This window comes from Zootermopsis nevadensis, unplaced genomic scaffold (assembly GCF_977971745.1).
Source record: "Zootermopsis nevadensis isolate Lab colony 2312 unplaced genomic scaffold, Znev_1.0 Znev_ptg000020l, whole genome shotgun sequence".
Classification (NCBI taxonomy): domain Eukaryota; kingdom Metazoa; phylum Arthropoda; class Insecta; order Blattodea; family Termopsidae; genus Zootermopsis; species Zootermopsis nevadensis.
Window position 1 is genome coordinate 13,711,046 of NW_028259152.1, and position 20,208 is coordinate 13,731,253.

The 20,208-nt window shown below is 37.9% G+C and overlaps 1 protein-coding gene across 16 annotated transcripts in view; it reads right to left on the reverse strand.

The window, feature by feature from the left end:
- Positions 1–20,208, reverse strand: part of LOC110831748 (CUGBP Elav-like family member 1) — a 1,322,428-nt gene that overhangs the window by 944,439 nt on the left and 357,781 nt on the right. The window lies entirely within an intron of this gene.

Here is a 20,208-nt window from a genome sequence, read left to right on the forward strand (position 1 = left end):
CATCTGCCAGACTACACAGCGCAACAACCCAGAAGACAGAAATCTTCATACTCATCGCCCTGATGACGGAGGCAGTATGACCTCTGAAACGTTGGTTAACATAGACCAGACTACACAGCGCAATAACCCAGAAGACGGAAATCTTCTTACAAACACATCACCGAAAAATGCCAATAGCCTACTGTGTATCACGGTTTGCATGCAGACCATACACGTAAATTGGAGTTCGGTCACATAAAACACCGAGCAGTGATTACGATACATACATACGTTTGACATGCAAATGATGCCGTAGCTGCAATATGGCTGCCAGTGTAAACAGAAGTTAAATATACAACACCGGCAGCTGTCTAATGAGGAGGGAAGTATCGTCAGAATTGAAAGTCACATCACAGATCGAACAGAAATCGACTGTCGTGGCGTTCCATTCTTCGCTTACCACTGACTCTGAATGGTAAACACAGAAATATGTATTCTGAGTTACGGGGTTTGAATCTAAGCCTAGGACTAGTTAATGTATTTGGGATTGGTTTCATTTTAATTATGACTTGTTCCAAGCAACTGGCGGGTGGTAATTCAAACAGCTGTAACAACAACGCATTGAGCTCATTGAACTCGTACATGTATTCGAATTTCCACACAGTGGGGAAAAATTAATTAAATTTAGTGAGATTGGAGGTTCTCATTCCTTTTCCATAGATTTATTTCATTCAAAATCATCGATACTTGCATAAACTTGACCATACATTAATTCATACACTTATTCGTACGTCCGTACATACATTCACTATCTCTTCCAAACACTAATTCAGACGCTGTCTATCTATTCTTACTCACACACTCATATATTAACTCACTAACTCACTCATCCATACATATATCAAATTCACTGCTGTATATGATATTTCCCGAACATTCAACAGTTGCTAATCTGTTCAATAAAGTTCCCGTTTCTTTGAGAATCAAGTATTCATAACCGTCATCACGAAGGTCGTATCATCTCCACAGATATATGTAAGATTCAATTTAATCTCAAATACATTTTTCAAAATAAACATTTATCCATAACGCTTTTAATATCAGGTGATGTGTGCATGGTTTATTTAAGGTGTGTGCAAGTAATTTTTTGACAGAAGAGTACAATATCAAACGTTTTGACATCGTAGGGTTTACCTTTGTCGAAATAAAACACAAGCCCCCATTCTGCTGCCCGTCCCAAGAATACCCTCCAGCAGCTGAAAACTGAAGCTCTAAACCAGTGGTAATTCAACCTGGGGTACGCGTACCCCCAGGGGTACGCGAAGCTATCTTACGGGGTACGTGAAATTTAAAAAAAATTATAAACACTAAATAATGAATAATGTAATTTATTTAATTTATTTTAAATGTAGATTTTATACTATGTATAACTTGAATTAAACACCAACAACTTTGGGGGTACAAAATTGAAGAGAAATTATATCTGGGGGTACGCGAACAAAAAAGTTTGAATACCACTGCTCTAGACCACCCACTACACAGCCTCAAAATTGCTCCTTCTGATTGTCATCTGTTTGGAACTTTAAAGGAACGAAGGAAACGGGGCACTCAACCACAAAGGATATGTTTTTTGATGACATATGCATGTTTGTGGGCAGCTGAAATACTGTAAGCGTTAAGAACAGATAAATTATAAAGAAAAAGAACTACTGATACTTTAAATATATTTATTTTGTACAGTCTATACACAAACGTTTGAAGTTTATTGGTGTTGTCAAAATTATAAAATATTAAAACATTTTATTGTGTAAAATATTATATTAGCGCTCTTAATCGTAAATACGATTTTACATTATATTTTTTAGCGCTTTTATTAAAACGAATGTTTCGACGGGTAATATCGTCGTCTTCAGGTTTTTATCAATTTAAAATATTTTAAAAGCTATTAGATATTTGATGCAATATATTATAATGATCCGTAGTTCATTTGTAGCTTTCCATTTTCATGGTAAGTTGTTTATTGTAGTCAGACGTTATATTTATCAAGAGATGTTTTAATATTATATAATTTTTACAACACCAATAAACTTCAAACGTTTGTGTATAGACTGTACAAAATAAATATATTTAATCAAACACAAACATGACGCATATAAGATACATACTGATACTTTTTAAATCATACTCGTATATACACGTCCTGAACGTAACGCCACTGCCAATCACCTTTCCGATTCTCGTTTATGAGGACTTTGTGCTAATGGGTGGACAAGTGAGGGTAGAATGTCCACATCTGTAATGTATTTCGATCATCCAGTATCTGTTACATTTTCACTGTATCCCATTCTGCCTGCGAAATGGATAGAGATTACACGAGTATCATATGCTTATTGTGGGGACCACCACAGCGGTACATTTACTCCCAACTTGAGTTTGCTGTATCTATCATCTACCTGCACAGCTCAGACGGGGTCGTTGTGTATTATCTAAAGCCATCCAGCCGGAGTAGAGCGCTAAATACACCCGTGACGTCATACAGTAGCCATCCAATAACACTAAGTGCTACCATCGTGCTGGGTTGTGGATTCTGTTGCCCAGCTTTGTGAAAATACTTTCACGCAGCAGTGGAGTATGTCACATGGTCCGAAAAGGATGTTTACAAAGTAACAGGGTGTTTAAAACTGGAGAATACCATGGACATATTAATTGAACTACTCACATTTTTAAAGTAATTACTTCCGTCGTACTTGCAACCGAAGACAACACTAAAAATAAAGTCCTTCGTTGTCAGAATCCTGATCCAAATCAATCCAACTCTCATTCTTGAAATTGATTTCCAAAGATTTATCTAATATTGTTTTTCTGTATGACTCTTGGTCATCGAATGTTAGTTTTAATTAGTTTCCCCTCCGAGATTCTGTATCCATGTTGTGTCTCCTCCGCCCGTGATTCGTGTAAAATACATCATAATATCGATTTCTATGACCCGTATAAATTAACGAAGTTCACTTTTAATTAACATCCTAAATTCCCCACGTAGAACCCATCAATTTCAAGTTAACATAAGTGTAGGAATTTTTATAATATAATCTAGTCCTTTGGTGCTTTGGAAATATGATGGTATAACCGTTATTAATTAATATCAAGCATTATCCATTCTCGTCTTCACAAATTATGAACCTAAATTCCTGCATCGGCCTAGAAATTCTCTTCTAAGCATCTCTTTATTCTTCTGTAATATTTCGCCTTGTCATCTTATAATCCCATTCAACTTTCAGTCACCTTCCTTCATCCATTCCTTCTCACTACACATGTAGCAAGAACTTTAAAATATAGCACTCTTGGTCAAAATATTCTAAGATATTTCATCTGCCACTCTATGCGTTTCAACCAGAACAACGTGTTATAATTTCTAAAACCCGTTTTTGATCTATATCAAATGGAGGTTTTTATAGATCGAAATCCGGCATGTTGTTCTAAAATCACGGAAGATGAATTTCAAAATGCCACAGAATTTACGTGGGTTTGAGATTTTTTTGAATGTTGGAAGACTCCACTTTTAACAGCTACTGTAACATTAGATGAGTGAAGAGTTTTCATTGGAAACATTTACGAGTGAGACTTCAGGTTCACTTGGCGGCGAGTGTGAAGATGGCTATATCTGCAGTGTTCTATCAACCATCTTCATTTTCGAGCGTCAACGGAACATACTATTAGATCTTTCGGCACCTCACAGAATCCGAACACCGGCCTATGCGTAATAATGTAACAAAATGAAGGAATAAGATTTTATGCGTGAACAAAATCAATTTTTCTCCACTTTTTCAATGATTCTTACATTGCATAATGCAATCTACATCAACAGTTGTTTCGTTGCCTGGCAACCGTTTATAATACATACAATGCGATAACTATACTACGGCACGGTGGTAAATAATCGGACATTTGTAAATGGGAATGTATGTTGAAAAGACTGTTATATTAAATAGGCATTTTCATTATTTTAATGCAGTTTACTGAAGAAAAAAACGGGTTCCGGATTGACCATTTCGCTCGTCTGTACCCTATAGAGGGCAAAAATATTTGTGTGTGTATGCGCGTATAAAAGTATAAGTCGAAAACGTAAGGCGTGTGATGATTAATAATTAACTGTACACTACAAGAGAACAATCTCATATACAATTAGACCAGAACTCAGAAAGCACTGTCGATAATATTATTATTAATTCCGAAAAAATCGGGAACGTAAAAAAAGTAATACGGTTTCCGTGCAATGACTTCGAAATTAAATTCTAACCTGATGATGATCACACGTGTTAGGCTGAAACATTATTTATTATTTATTTAGTGTTCTGTCTGACGACAGGTCCATATGAACAGGATCCTTCCATCCTTTTCTCGGACTGGGGCCTGTTCATATACATTTTTGTTTTGTTGAACATATAGTTCAACAAAACAAAAATATTGAACAATGAGTATGTTTAAAAGTAACAGAATAATTATCAAAAATTAATAATCGTATAAAAGTACCGTTACTATTAATCCGACGATCTTAAACAAGGAAAGAAGATGACGTTCCAGGAATTAAAACGAGAAGCCGAGAATAGGGAAAACTGGAGAGCTCTTTTTGGGCAGAGCAATGGACCTGTCGTAAGACAGAACACTTAATAATAATAACTATTAATCCACTCCAAGTTCACAAGAGTCGGCCGCAGTGGCCACGCGGTCTGAGGCGTGGACCTCATGGGTCTGGACGCTGGGACCGTGGGTTCGAGTCCCACTCAAGGCATGGATGTTTATCCGCGTCTTTCTGTGTTTGTATAGGTAGAGGCCTTGCGTCGGGCTGATCACTCATCCAGGGAGTCCTACTATTGTCCAAATAGATCAAAAATGAATAAATAAAAACCTCGACAACTACGGGTAAAAGTTCACACGACAGAAGACAGCCTCAAGTTACTTTGTAACCGTTTAGTTAATCAGGTAGCAGCCAGTGTGTCAGCCGTTATGCGTACTCATAGTTGCTTTGTAATCACATAATAGATAGTAATTAGTTACTCGGCTAGACGGCTGCAGAATACCACACACAAAACAGATGCATACAGTTTATTTTGACCGCGATGGGATTCTTAAACTGCCTATTCCTCTGGAAAACTTCTATAGCACAACGATGTTCAATGCTATCAAATCTCGGTTAAAATAGCCGAAAGTTTTCCTCTTTTCCACAGTAGAGCCATACACGTTTAGTGCTACTGGTTCACACATATTCCCAGCGGCAAGGGAAACAGCCCAACATCCACAATACTGTGTGTAGCTTCAAACGTGGTGCGTTCTCTCTCTCACACACACACACACACAAATGTCTGTCTGTCTGTCTGTACTCTCCTCTGCTTGTCACTCTCTGAATAATGAAAAGGATGATACTGTTTGTAATTTAATTTTAGTGGAATATATTTTTAATCAAGATCATGTAATCTGTTCCAATTACATTATTCACATGAGAATGGAAAGTATGCTTAATTTGAATAACTCACCTACGTTTATCTTGCATAAAGAATTTGAGGTAAATCGCAGAACTTCTCCTCATACTGACATTGTACAAATAAAAAAGCAACTTTTTGGAAACACGAATAGTCCCTCTGGCCGTCAAGAAACCGCCCTTCATCTAATGACAACCGAAAAGCCATTACTGTCTTCATAAGGGCCAGAGAATGGGATTTATGCGTTTCGATGAACACCCGAAAACGTCTTTCAAGTTGCATTTGCTTTTGCTGAACACAGGTAAGACAAATGTACTCTGTACAACCAAAATCAAGCGCTTGAAACTTAGTAAGTCCCATACCCGAAATCCCATAGATGTGACGTCATAATTCCAGTCTTTTGTAATCTCCTTGTATTTGTCCGTATGCCAGACATCTGTTAAACAGGCGACAATATGCGTGCTTAATTTGAAGAGAAACAAAGAAAAGCCACATACTGACAAACATAAGGCGTTTTAAAATGAGTGGAATTACGACATCAATTGTACGCTTACATCACTTCCGGTCTAGTAAAATTTCAAGCGCCAGATTTTTGTCGCGCAGAGTGTACATGCAGGAACACATAATAAATAAATATGTATAGGCGTAATACAAAACCGGTTTTACAACTTTTGGGGAGAAAAATAAACCCACTGAAAGTATGGTAGCCTGTTCCATAATTACGGAAATTAATTATGATGTACACCCTGTTAAATTGTTAAGAACTGGCATGCAAACGGCTTTTATTTAATTCTGCCACAAAAAAGAAACATTACTTTAATTAAACGTTAAAAGCAAACGGTTTAAATTACAAATAGAATAATGAAATTAATACAAAAATTTAAGTATCTGCGGATAATAAAATGTTTTACTGAGTGTCACACATGGAGATATAAGCGCTTCAGCAGCAGGGAAGGGGGAGGAGGATAAAACTATAAAAGCTACACGACAGGGGCGACGCTCGTATGGACGTATTCAGGGTCCTAGAGAGTAAAACACCGCGACTAGCATCTGACGATTCCTTCCGTGCAGTAGCCAGCAGATACACTCAATACAGCAAAAGTGCCACGAAGGACACAGGAGGAAGAGATTTGTAGCTTGGAGACATCGTGCAACATGACGTAACGCGTTACATGACGAGTGGATTTATAATTTGTACTCTTACCTTAATATTCCCAAGATAATTAAATAGAAAGTATGATGAAATAGGGACCAAAAATAACAAGGAAAGAGACAATTAGGTCTTAGGATAAAAGAGAAACGAGACTTAAAACAGATGAGGTGTGAAGGTACGGAATGGATTCAAATGATTTGAAATAGTGTCCAGTAGAGGTGATTATGTGAGCAGGGTGATTAAGTTCCATAAAAGAATGTATTTCATTCACCAGCTATATGAGTTTAAACTTTTTGAGGCAGACCACTAAACCACAAAGTAAGATAGTTTAAAAGTTGGTATTAGCAACTATACGAACTGAATATAGTTTACTACCGACGTAATTCAAAATAACTTCAAATGTGAAATGAAAGTTTCAAGGCGCTTTGAATTTTACACAATGAAGAAGCTAAGACTTTTCATAAAACGTTGGTGAACACTAATGATGTCTCTACACGCTAAATTAACCTACATCAGTTATTGTCAAGTATCGAAAGTACGTTACTTATAATTATAATACATTAGAAGCATAAATATCAGCAAATGTTTCCTTAATGCCAAACTGAAAAAAGGAGACCTGTCTTTTTTATACAACTGCGGTGATTTCGTAACGTTACAAACTTTGAATGTAACACAACTTTTATACCGACATTAATTATAATTCTTGTTTCAGAATTTAGGAGAAAATGATTGATTATTATCGTATTTAACGACGTTGTTTGAAACTTCGTATACTATTTGACATATTTTTTGTCCGAAAGGATACTTTCTTGACAGTGATTGATTTATGAGTGTTTAAGTGGCCTTAGAGCTTAAATATATCCAGACGGTGGAAACCAAACTATTGTACAAATTTTTAATGCACACGTACACAAAGGCTTTGGCCATATACAATTTATAACCGCCAATTTATTTAAGAAATCATGTAGTGATCACAGACGAGGAATTTATTTTATTAATATTCTCGATTATTCCGAGAATCTGTCATGAATTTATATCCTTGTATGAAATCTGTATTTTATAATCTGATTTTTGCCTGTTTTGTGATATCAATACACCTATGCGTATTGTCACTGCAATATTTTATTAGATTTCTTTAATTAATTTTATTGTTAATTAATTATGTAAAATTAGAAAATATATTTAATCTTTTGACCTATGGGTACAGAATACAAGCCACTAAAAGGCTTCAAGGAGGCCCATAAACCAGTTAGAAAATAAGTGTTATAAAACATTTCATTGAATTCTGTGTACCAATTATGTCAGTTTAGTTACATGTTTAAACAAAACCTATAATAAGGTCAGTACAGATTTATATTTCTCTGGCGGTTTCAAATTCTGAATAGTCTGAAACATGGCGATGTTTAATCACAGCTTGTTTGTAACCTTTCCTGAGGATACACAATTAGATACAAAGAAGGAAATAACGACGGATTGGAACTGAATGGGATTCACAAATTTCTCATTTATACTGAAAAAGTTACGTTATTGGGATAAAATATAAACATCACAAAGGAAATCCATGAAATCTATTAAGTACTAGCAGGAAAGTTGGTGCAGAAGAAAAGACAGATAGAATTAAGTGTATTTCCACATTCCATTTCCAGACTGTACGACAATTTAAAAAGGCAGTTATTACATATTTCGAAATTTTTACAAGCTTCAAAAATGTTAAAACGTCGTTAACAAATTGAAATTTCCTTCACAAGGAACGTAAAGGAGGATACAATTCGACGAACGCAGTATTCTACAGTCCAGGATGTTTTGTTTGTTCGTCTGTTATCTAGAAAAGTAATTATTAAAGCTACAGAAACATAATTTTGCCTGTTGTTCAGTATGGATGTAAAAATTGGTCCCTCGCATTAAGGGAAGAACAAAGACTGATGATAACACAGTGCATAGGAGATTATTTTGAAACTAAAAGAAATGAAGTGACAGGACACTGGAGGAAACTCTATAATGAGAAGCTTCATAAATTACAATCTTGACATAATACAGTAAAACCCCTATATCCTGGACACCCCTTTATATTGGACACTTTTAATTGGAACCGGCGAATATCCTATAATTTTACATGTCCACAATACCCTATATCTTGGACACCCCTTTATCCTGGAACTTGAACACCCCTTTTGTTGTAAGTTGGACAGGTTCATGCACTTAGCTTCGACGCTTTTCAAGGAAACTTTTTCAGTCGCATATTTTGTTATTTTGAATTTCTGACTGATGAATGCCTCATCTCTGGAGGATTGATTATCTTATGGACATTGAACCCATCATTGGAATGCATTGCAAGTGTTTAACTATTCTTTTGCTGAACCCTTAAGTGGACTACAGTTTTGCAGAAGACACAGTTTCAACTCCATCAGTACTGTGCTTGCATTTGATTTCAGACTGTGTTAACAGAAATGGATTTTTTTTTTTGCGATGGGGAACCGAAAATTGGTGGAATTAACTTTAGAAAATGATATTGAGGCTGGGGTGTAATGGGCAATGCATGGGAGTGGGCTTCAAAAGATTATTATGAATAATACTATTGTCATTAATTCTTAATTCAAGTAGTTAGTGTATGTAAGTAAATAGATTATATTGTCATTAGACCACAACCTGATTTTTCTCTTTCCTATATCTTGGACACCTCTGTAAGTTGGACACATTTTCGTGGAACCCCAAGTGTCCAACATAGAGAGGTTTTACTATATATTAATATTACACCAAGAAGAAATATGTGTGCTTGCGCGTGGCATGAATGGAGAGAATGAGAAATGGTTACAAAATTCTGACTGGAAGACAGCAAATCAGTCCAGCACTTGTGAATATGATAATGTCTTCTGGTTCCATAAAATGCTGGAAATTTATTGATTAGGTGAGGTGCTCTTACCTTCTCAAGAATAATGATCCATGGAATTAATTATTTAATTATGGCTGCTAAATTAAATCAAAATAAACTATAATTTTAACCGTTGTTTTTTATTGGTGTCAACTTGGCCTTTCACCACATGAGATGGAAAGAGCTTGATTGTTTCTGAATACAAAGTGCTGGGAACGTACTTAAACCTAAGAAACAGAATGTTACACGCAGATGGAAACAATTACGCAATGGAAAAATTTCATATTTGGTACTTTTCGCAAACATCATTAAGGTAAAATCATCAAGAAGGATGAGTACAAAATTTTAATCGGGAAATCATGAAGTTACGAGATTATTCGTGACGGCGAATCTTAAACTGGAGGATTAAATTAAAATGGATGCGAGATGGTGCTGCGGTCTCTTGTCAAAATGATAATAAACCATTCATAAAAGGAAAGCAATTTCTTGATTAGATAAGCAACTAACAATTATCCATGATGTGAGTGTGTGTGATTATAAACCTGTTACTGAGATAACACAGTCAATTGATGAATTGGCGAGAAGATAATAAATAAACAGGCCGTTTCCTGTGTTGTTCGGTAGTTATTATCCATTTTCATGCTTATTTTATTTAAGAAAATAATCTTCTGTCACTAATATCACCATGGTAACACATAAGGTGGTTGTCTTCTGGACTGTAGCGCCGTGTTTACTAGAAGTTTACCAGACTACACGGCGCTAACCCAGAAGACAACCACCTTATGTGTTACCATGGTGAGAACCTCAAATCCTACATGGCAACAAAGTTCCTTTCGTTGAAATACATGAATAATTGTTAAGAAATAAAATGGCACGTTTATTTTCCTGATTTTCTCAAACAAAGAACACACCTACATTAGATTAATCCAGAAGCAGCCCCTAAATAACCGCAGCACCCATCCAACTCTCAGTTTACAAATCATTAGCTCTCACAAAAGGGTTGTTTAATTTAAAAATTTAAAGGGAGATTTTCAATACACACCGTGTATAAATCACAGCCTACAGTATTTAATAAATTACAGTCGCCCCACATAGCAGAACATTTATCGCTGCCCCCCCCCCCCCCCCCTCTCTCTCATCTTTCCTCTGCAGCACTTCTGAACTTTTCATTAGTTTTGTTCTGCTCTCTGCTATTGTGCAAATTTGGAGCCGTAAAGCCTCCCCCAATTCCCCTGGCTCTCAACAGCTGCTCATTTAGGGTTAGAGTTGATATTCACTTGTTCTGCACCCCTTTGATTTTAAGGGACAGTGACAGATTGCTCCCATGCTATTTGGCGGCTAACAGTGTACAAACTTCATTTGTCTGAAATAATACTTGCATAGCCAAATTTATGGTTTTATATAGATGGGAAACTTGGTCTCTGACCTCAGGATGGAACACAGCCTGTGACTGTTTAAGAATAAACTGCTGACGAGCCCTAAGAATGAGGAAATAATTACAGGCTTAAAATAATTACACAATGCGGAGCTGCGTGATTTATAATATTTACAAGATATTGATATGGTGATTAAACCAATATGAATCGGATGGACAATACATATAGCACGTATGCAGAGTTCAGAAATGCATACAAACATTTAGTCGTGAAATAACAAATAAATATATCACTTATCAGACCTTAAGGTAGATGGGAGTATAATATTGTAATTGATAATGAATAAATATGGTGTAAAGTGTGAAATAGTTTCAACTGTCTCAGGATACAGTCCACTGGGGTCTCGGGTTCGATTCCCGGCGGTGCCCGAATTTATAACTTGTGTTGGGCAAGGCCGTGGTCTAGGCAACACGGAGTTTTCCTCCGGGGGCTTCCCCGGTTTCTCCGTGGCATCCCAACAATTACTCCATTCACACACACAGAAGAAGGCAATGGCAAACCACTTCTGGATCATCTGCCAAGAACGTATATGAACAGGTCCCAGTCCGAGAAAAGGATGGAAGGATCCTGTTCATATGGACCTGTCGTCAGACAGAACACTAAATAAAATATAAATAAATAAAATACTTGCCTTATTTACATTTTAACCCAGCAGCCAGAATGTCGGACAGATAGAAACCGACGAACGACTCGAAGCTGAGACGAGAATCCAACGAGACTGGTTGAACTTTGCCTGTCTTTCCCCAAAACCCATTTTTTAAACGAACCCTAAATATATGAATGGCTAAGGATATTATTTAAATCAAAATTTTAGAATGTGTTTTCTTTAATCTAATTACGCTTAAATTGCATTTCTTCACTCTGAGTTTAGCCAAGTACCGTGTCAGAAGCGATCTCTGACTTAGAACAGTGGGTGATATAGATTGTACCGAACACCTCGCAGTTCGTGAAAGAAAAATGCGGAAATTACTGACAGATATTCATCGAGAATTAAAAAATTTAAAATACTAGGATAAAATGAACATATTCAAATTAGAGCTTGTTCATAAAACCGAACCATTGATATGTTATACAAAAAGAATAATATTAACGAATCGATATCGAGTGTCTCCAAGACCATGTGCGCATTTACAGCTCTCAACAGCATTTAATTTATGATTAGAGTTGATATTCACTTGGACTACTGCAGTCTCGTATGTGGAAGGTCCGGAAGTTCTCATCTCGTTCTTTTTCGTAACATTTCTCACTAAGAGACACGAAAATATTGTGACTGAGTTTTAAAATAGACCACGACAGCATCTTTCAGAGCACTACCCAGTGACAATCGACTCTGTAATTGATGCAGATGTCGCGTCTTTAAACATACCAAGAATAAGATTGATCACATAGTGACATAAACAAATGGAGCACTCTTAGACATAAGGAGAAAGAGGGCTATTGGAATGCATGAAAACATAACATTGATAATATGACACTGTTATAAAATAAAACAATACATATTGAAGTCCATGCAGACAGAATGTGACCAAAAATTTCATGGAATTGTAACCTACGGGGCGAAGCAGATGCAAGATGAAGACAAACATGTCGCTAAAATAAAGATTTGAAAATAGGGACAGACATACAATTGCCTAATCCGTGAAGGCAAGAAGAGCTAGCACGCACGTACGAACGTACGCACGCACACACACTTGTGAAAGCGTCCATTCTTCGCTCGGGATTTTCTCATAAACTGTAATAAAATTATGAAATTGCCTATTGATTATGCCAGTCTTCTAACTACACGCTTATGATATCCTTAAAATATGTTCTCTTATTCACTGTCGTGGCGCCAAAAAGAGATATAAAATGCATTGAAATGTTATCAAGCAAAAAGCAGCTGTGGACGTGGATAGGTTTTGCACTATAAACGACCGTTTATGGTTGCCTAGAAACCAGACAGAGAGAAACCGAAGGGGACAAACAGATCTGAAATGGAGCATGTGCTATTTCTTTAAACACCTTGAAATAAAGTGTTTTCACCAATATTTCTGTCAGCAAAGATCTCGAAAGACACGTTATAATAATTATCCATCAACAAGTAGATAACTCACGCTATCTCTTCTCCTGGCCAACAACTTGCATTCATTTTCCTTCTAGTTGTGCTGTATGTCACACCTAATACGTCTTTAGTGATTCAATTGCCTTAATCCTATATTTGTGAAAAATGGGAATTGGCAAACTGCTGACCGCCCAGCAGTATCCTTAAAGCTATGACGGTTGAACGTACACCTAAAACACTTCTACGTTACGAAACCTGTGCGAAGGCTTCGGAACGTCCTAGATACGTTTGAAGATTTTGGTGGGAAAAATCCCTTTTACTGGAAGATCGTGTTCGAGAGAGACGAATAACACGCTGAATATTAGGGAAATATTACTTCTGATAACAGAAGGTAGATAGAAATGACTCAGGACCGTGTCCAATAGAGAGATTTGCTTTTAGCGGTATAGAACATTCGGATTATAGTCATTATTAGTTCGTTTAAATATTCCGATATTTTCACGGCGGTGTGAATTTAAATTGTGGTTTTCTGGGTTATGAGACCATGTGGTCTTACACGTGGTTACAAACGCTAAGGAAGAATCTGTTACTCTAACGACAGATGCACAATCTAAAGTCACTTCAGTTGTATCGACATTAATCTTGCTGTAACTCTCAAAACGGACGGTTGACGTTTAGAATATTTGCATCCAGCCGCATGAAACGATGGCCATAAAATATATAAATCACCAACCTCATCTGAGAGCGTTTTACTTTTAAGCTGAAAGATATTACTTTGAGAACTCCAGGCTATATTTTTTATGTGTTTATCTGTGTCTGTTACGACTGGATCCGTAGAAGTGTCCTGAAGAACGAGTGAACCAGAAACAGAGCGCGTTTTTGATGCTTTCAGTTTTCCATTAAATCTCTTCAAGATATTCCGTCCTTTCGAAAATCTACTCTGTATAGCTGAGGCCCTTTTGAAATATTATAGCACAGCTATGTGGAGGCCCTTGAGGGCCAACGTTTACGGGTTCTTGAAAATGAGTAAGAAATTTTTGTGGATTTTCGTCGTATGCTTGAGATGGATGATTAAGTGAAGAATGCAAACAAAATTCTTCTTCGATCGGTTTTACTCGGCTTAGCCTGATGAACTCTCTTCTCTTTCCCAATCCATTTTACTCAGCACCATTCCTCCTTTCTTAATAATGTCCTAACACTTAACGCTAAAAATGCCAGCTGAATTTATTCGGAGTATCATAATTTGATCCACCCCAATATTAGGCACTATTAAACATACACAAACAAGAAAGAATATATATAATTTTGTTGCAATTTGTAGAGCCTTTTATCAAACTCGTTAATGTTATTTGGGGGGGAAATCCATTGAACTTAATGTAGATCGTGCTTATTACTTCATACGCAATGCAGATCCAGCTTCAGTTAACAATTACGCCTCTTACAAAAATTTAAATAAGTATTGTTATTCCATCAATACGAGTTCCTTTTATACGTCCAACAATTTTTCATTTAAACTTCCAAACGCAAAATGTCAGCATCAGTTCCGGAGAATAGATATACTGACAGGCGGGTGGACGGACGGACGGAGAGAACATCCCCATTACTAGCTTTTTTATGCGTTCCGTGTAAGAACGTTTTTTCCCCCAAAAATTATTTTTCTTAACTATATGAAGATTTGCATCCAATCACATACATTTTAACTGATTTTTACTACTCTGATAAAATCAAATTTTTTTTTGTTACAATGGCGTTAAACTTTTAGTAACAAACGTGTTAGGCAATCCATATTGGGTCACTTAGCAACGCACGTATTATTTTCCACTGACTATAACAATCTAATACTTACAAATTTTAACGTCATTATAGACACTTCGGTAAAACATCGCGAGGCAACGAGATACATAGGACTTCAACTAACATTCCTTATCCTGATTCCAGAATCGAGTGAATTGTACATGCTTCAATCAAAAGTTCTTTACCATATTAAATTTCAAAAAAAAAAAAAACACAGAAAAAATGCACTACGTTCTCTCTGTAATTCACACTGCCTTACACTCAGACAGTAGTTAATCGATTACGTCGAAACAGATACTGATATCTCTGCAGTAGCTGTTACGTTTGTCCATCAGGTAACTATGGTTTACTTTGCACAATTTCATGTATCAGCAAACTGATAATCTCGTGGCCTGAATCGTCCAGACAGCACAAACAAATATTCAAGCTAGTATAAACGTGTAACTCAAACTGCGCCAGAAAACCAAAGGGGCCCCCGGTTTCAAGTTACATAAGTGAGACACCCGGATGGCTTCCTGGCTAGCGGTTGAGGCACCGGAAGAAAGAATAAACAATTGTGGAAAGACGAGGCACATACACATCTGTCTGATGTGTATGTGCCACGTCTGGTTGAATACGTGTCTGCTAAGATACACAACTTCAATGCACTATCAACTTCACTTCAATTAAATTACAAACAAACCCGCCCTGACGAATAGTTACGTTCCTGAACAACAGGAAAATGACCAAAATAAATAAACAAGTTTATTGCCAGAAACGAAATAAACAATCAACGAAAACACAATAGATATATCACAAAATTTCCAAAAGAATGACATTCTGTAAACAACAAGAGAAAATAAAAATATTCTTGCAACCATATTCTTTTCACTTCTTTCTCTTATCTCGGTTTTGTTGGGGAAAATTTAAGATAACTTATTTCGCGTTTGGATGAAGAGAAGCTGAGTTTATGCGCTTTATTATAAAGAGCGAAATTTCGTAATGCCAATCTTCGTAAATCGCGGGCTGAATGGTGTGTACTATAGCAGCGGTGCATCATTTTACCAATTTGATCTTTCCTCTGTTACTGTATTTTCTGGAATCATTTTACTTAATAAAATAGTTAAAAGTTCCTATTGGTCTCGGTTGCGGTTGGTAAGGTTTACAAAACGCTTCTGATGGCACAATGTTTATTATATTAATGACATTCTCGAAATCAGTGTGCCACGTGTTCATGCAAACACTGAACAACAAACAAATTATGTGTATATACACACAGTACAGTGGTTCTCAATTGATGTGCCAAATATATATAGAATAATGATTCTTCTTCTTCTTTTACAGGAGGTTGGCGATATATTATGAGCAGGATCCTTCCACCCTTTTCTCGGACTGGGACCTGTTCATATACGTTCTTGGCAGATGATCCAGAAGTGGTTTGCCATTGCCTTCTTCTGTGTGTGAATGGAGTATGGAGTAATTGTTGGGATGCCACGGAGAAACCGGGGAAGACCCGGAGGAAAACTCCGTGTTGCCTAGACCACGGCTTTGCCCAACACAAGTTATAAATTCGGGAACGGCCGGAAATCGAACCCGGGACCCCAGGATTACAAGACCAGCGTTCTAACCGCTAGACCACCGTGGCCATCATTTATTTATTTAGTGTTCTGTCTGACGACAGGTCCATATGAACAGGATCCTTCCATCCTTTTCTCGGACTGGGACCTGTTCATATACGTTCTTGGCAGATGATCCAGAAGTGGTTTGCCATTGCCTTCTTCTGTGTGTGAATGGAGTATGGAGTAATTGTTGGGATGCCACGGAGAAACCGGGGAAGACCCGGAGGAAAACTCCGTGTTGCCTAGACCACGGCTTTGCCCAACACAAGTTATAAATTCGGGAACGGCCGGAAATCGAACCCGGGACCCCAGGATTACAAGACCAGCGTTCTAACCGCTAGACCACCGTGGCCATCATTTATTTATTTAGTGTTCTGTCTGACGACAGGTCCATATGAACAGGATCCTTCCATCCTTTTCTCGGACTGGGACCTGTTCATATACGTTCTTGGCAGATGATCCAGAAGTGGTTTGCCATTGCCTTCTTCTGTGTGTGAATGGAGTATGGAGTAATTGTTGGGATGCCACGGAGAAACCGGGGAAGACCCGGAGGAAAACTCCGTGTTGCCTAGACCACGGCTTTGCCCAACACAAGTTATAAATTCGGGAACGGCCGGAAATCGAACCCGGGACCCCAGGATTACAAGACCAGCGTTCTAACCGCTAGACCACCGTGGCCATCATTTATTTATTTAGTGTTCTGTCTGACGACAGGTCCATATGAACAGGATCCTTCCATCCTTTTCTCGGACTGGGACCTGTTCATATACGTTCTTGGCAGATGATCCAGAAGTGGTTTGCCATTGCCTTCTTCTGTGTGTGAATGGAGTATGGAGTAATTGTTGGGATGCCACGGAGAAACCGGGGAAGACCCGGAGGAAAACTCCGTGTTGCCTAGACCACGGCTTTGCCCAACACAAGTTATAAATTCGGGAACGGCCGGAAATCGAACCCGGGACCCCAGGATTACAAGACCAGCGTTCTAACCGCTAGACCACCGTGGCCATCATTTATTTATTTAGTGTTCTGTCTGACGACAGGTCCATATGAACAGGATCCTTCCATCCTTTTCTCGGACTGGGACCTGTTCATATACGTTCTTGGCAGATGATCCAGAAGTGGTTTGCCATTGCCTTCTTCTGTGTGTGAATGGAGTATGGAGTAATTGTTGGGATGCCACGGAGAAACCGGGGAAGACCCGGAGGAAAACTCCGTGTTGCCTAGACCACGGCTTTGCCCAACACAAGTTATAAATTCGGGAACGGCCGGAAATCGAACCCGGGACCCCAGGATTACAAGACCAGCGTTCTAACCGCTAGACCACCGTGGCCATCATTTATTTATTTAGTGTTCTGTCTGACGACAGGTCCATATGAACAGGATCCTTCCATCCTTTTCTCGGACTGGGACCTGTTCATATACGTTCTTGGCAGATGATCCAGAAGTGGTTTGCCATTGCCTTCTTCTGTGTGTGAATGGAGTATGGAGTAATTGTTGGGATGACACGGAGAAACCGGGGAAGCCCCCGGAGGAAAACTCCGTGTTGCCTAGACCACGGCCTTGCCCAACACAAGTTATAAATTCGGGAACCGCCGGGAATCGAACCCGAGACCCCAGGATTACAAGGCCAGCGTTCTAACCGCTAGACCACCGTGGCGGTTGAATAATGATTACATAGAACTAAATATAAAAATTTAAAAACAAAATAATTGTTAATATTACACTATTACCCGTAATTAAGCATAGATTAGTAATAGGTTAAATCATATGAAAAAGTCATATCTGAAACATGGAAGCAGAAATTATTGACAATGGCAGAAGCAGTTACTGTTGATGGTGGCGTTAGTATAATGGCTACGGCTCATCCCACTCCTTGCCGGAAATTAACTCGTAGCGACTCCGTTTGACAGTCTGCTAGAACAGTAAATATATACTTTTGTGTACACAAGGTTCTGTGTCGCTCAGTTCTTACACAAATTGTGTTGAGTGTAGCGCCCTTTCTTTCAAATAAATCCCGGTTAAAAAGAGAATTATTCCAACTAGTGTCCCTAAATATGAACAAATTTCTTACAAGAAAATGTGCAGGTGAAAAATTATTTAAAAATAGTTTTACTCTTATTACGCATTGTAGGTCTTTATTATAATTCAATTTGCCGCAAAATAAATTAACATCCTAAGTGTGCCGCGAACATCAAAAGGTTCAGAATCACTGCTTCAGAGTTCGAGATTATTCACAACGTACAGAAATTATTGAAGTTTCAAAGAAAACACAGTCAAAACTAGTAAAACTCCACCCAGTAACAGACCCTGCCCATAAAATGGAAGTGAGAAACGCAGAGAGTCATCAGTAACTGTTCAAGGCCACAAACGATACGTAAATGTTAATTATGTCATTAAGCAAAATGGTCCTTAGGTACAATTACGAGGATTAAACTCGTGCAACACTCGTGTTTCATATAAAGTTTTATCTCATTTACTCAAAGATTCAAAATATACACCGATGTTAGGTTAGGTGGGTCCCTGTCACCACGGCTACGAATATACTGAATAAGCAATCGCGGACAGCCGACAAGGGGTGGTCCTCCAGCTACGGGGCTGAGCGTGAGGCTAACAACCTTTCACAACAAAACTGAATTGTTACGAAGAATTATACCAAGCCGAAGAAACGAAAGGACTCTTTGGCACCTCCAAACCAATTGAAAAAGGACTTGAGATCTGGAACCTGGAATGTTAGGAGTCTATACGGCAGGGGCACTGAAATCAGTGATTAAGGAATTAAAGTTACATTTGCATAGTGAGGATAGTGAAATCTAGGAGGATCCGATAGGTTGGACATGTAGCACGCATGGGGTGCATACAGGAGTTTGGTAGGGAATCCTTCTGGAAAACGATCACTGGGCAGACCAAGAAGGAAATAGGAGGATAACATCAGGATGGATCTTAGGGAGGTGAGAAAACAAAATAAACCATGGATTGATGTAGAATGTTCAAAATTAGGATATCGAAGGAAGCAAAAAAAATTTTAATGTTTGCAGGACCCAAACAACTGAATATGGATAATCTACGTAATGTGAGCCGTGATAGTAGAACCTTTACGAATAAGAAAAGGGAATATCTGAAAGGCAAAATTATTTAGCATGAGACAAATAGTAATAGTTAACTAGCCATTGAGAAGTTGAAAAGTTATAAATCTCTAGGCATTGATAAAATTCCGGCAGAATTAATTAAAGCAGGTGGCAAAAAGCTACATACTGAGATCCACAAGCTTCTTCAGTTAATTTTCGATAAGGAAGAGATGAAACAACAATGGAAGGAATCCATAATTATTCCTGTTCATAACAAGGGGACAAGACTGAGTGTGGTTATTACCAAGGAATTTCTCTGCTTTCAACCTCGTAAAAATTCTATCAAACACACTTCTGGTGAGATAAACTCCATATGTGAAGAATGAGATGGGCTGGGAATGTAGCGCGCATGGATGGGACAAGATGTGTGCACCGGGTATTGGTCGGGAAATCTGAAGGGAATAGACTACTGGGAAGACCTAGACGTAGATGGGAGGATATTATTAAGCTGGATCTATGGGAGATAGGAGTCGAAGGAGACTGGATTTTGTTGGCCAATGACAAGGATTGGTGAAGGAGGGCTTTGGTTAATTCGGTGATGAACCTTCGGGTTCCCTAAGCCATCTGGTTACTCACTTAGTTTGTTTCAAAAGATATACACAACAGATTAGATAGGCCCTTTCATGCAATGGCCCTTCAAATAATCTTAATGAAATTTAAATTAAAATATTCTGACAAAATTTGGTTTACGTTGGCAGTACTTTTTTTCATTAGAGTCGGTCAGGTAGTTTACGCA